We start from the raw sequence: 1,753 nt of genomic DNA on the forward strand, positions 1-1,753 counted from the left end.
AGAGCCTGAAGCCAAATAACCGCAGAGCAGAGCCTGATCAGAGAGGACCCCATTTTTGCCCAGCAGGTCCTAGCCCTAGACTCCTGAAGGTCGTCAACAGTCTGCTCTGGCAAAACCCACTCAGTTGGGATGCCTTTTAACAAAGCACATCATGATGGGCAGAGCCTGCTGTGCCCAAGGAGAGGCACATCTTGGCAGCCAGGCCAGGCTGGGAGGGCTTGGGGACCTGCATGTGCACCCCAGGACCCAGTGGGTGCACGAGGCTGTGCATTATACAGGAATGTGCTGCCTGCCCAGGACCTGAGCTGCAAGGTCCATCTGCCACCCATCATTCCCCCCCCATGAACTGGAATGTTCCACGGCAATGGCACTCACAGGCTCCATGGTGCTGGCCTTATAGTGTTGTTCAGGATTTCATGAGAACTGCACTACACCACCTCTCTGAAGATGTTTTCTTCTCTCATATGGCTGGTGTGAAAGTAAAGGACAGACAGCAGAGCTATCTCAATCTCTGCCCTCGCCATGGCTCTGCTCTCCTGGGGTGGGTGGCAGTGGCAGCACAAGGCTGCCCTTGGCCTGTGCTGCAGGACATGCTGGCAGAGTGTAGACGCTGGCACAGCCACAGCTTGCCAGACATTCCTGCCTATGCTGAGGCTGCAATCAGTCTCCTCTTTTAGGTGCAGTTTGTTTGTCACAATTGTCTGAAAACTGACATTTTTAAGAGGAACCCTGAAGTTAGATTGTAGAGCAAGGCCACGTCCATATCTGCATATGGCAAAGCTGGTCCTACCTGGATCCCAAAATTCAGCCTACTTTTAAATGTGTAAGGACAGATTTAGGGGACTGATTTCAAGCCCCTTTTTCTTAAAACTTGGTCTAACTGTGCAGTAACAGGGCACAGTGAGTTCTTCCTGCCCTGTAGCAGATTCTCCACCATCTCACAGAGTCCCAAGACACAAGCTGATCCCTTGCTTTCCTGGCAGTGTTTCTCAGGCTGCCAGCCACTGCCAGGCTCCTGCTCTCACACCACAGTTCTACTCCATTAGGTTGCAGTGGTCTACTAAGGGAAAGATAACTCAGAGCAAAACTCAAGTGTATGAAAATTAGTGTGGGATAGGAGAAGTGCAGCCAAAGCAGGGAGTAAGCCAAAGAGACAGACACTAAAATCAACACGTTTTTTTGAGTTACAAGAGGTTATGAATTGGTGCTCCCAGAGGAGGTTGTCTGGATCTGCTCTGGTCCTAAAGCAAGAGAGTGGAAGCAGGCTTTTAAGAGCAGTTCATTGATACAAGGTGCAAAGAATGTGCTGAGCAAAGTACTTAAGGAGTCAATAAACCTGCATCTTGGAGAATGGCCCAAAAGGAGTTAGATTGGCACTTTAGAGGAAAGAGATATTCAAGGCTGCAAAGGCAAGTGGCAGCTGGGGACACGTGGACACAGCTCACGTGGCTCATGCTATTGACGTGTTTTCCCAACTCAGCCTGTTCAGCTTGATTACTTACATTTTGTATAACTAGGAGTCTAAAAAGAATCAGCCAATTTCCACTCAATTTATAATTTAGCAAGCAGAGGAGCTTGATTCTTCTAATTTACATAAAACTGAAAACAAAAGCACTTTAGAGCATATGGACAAAGTACACAAGAGCCACAGAGTAAAAGAGGAGTAAAAAAGGAGATGGAGCAAAAGCACTGCATTGTGCTTTGCTAAGGGGCTTTCGGTGCCTTATTTACGCTAAATGTTTCATAGACAAGC

This window comes from Chaetura pelagica, unplaced genomic scaffold (assembly GCF_000747805.2).
Source record: "Chaetura pelagica isolate M959 unplaced genomic scaffold, ChaPel_1.0 scaffold69, whole genome shotgun sequence".
In the NCBI taxonomy this organism is placed as follows: Eukaryota; Metazoa; Chordata; class Aves; order Apodiformes; family Apodidae; genus Chaetura; species Chaetura pelagica.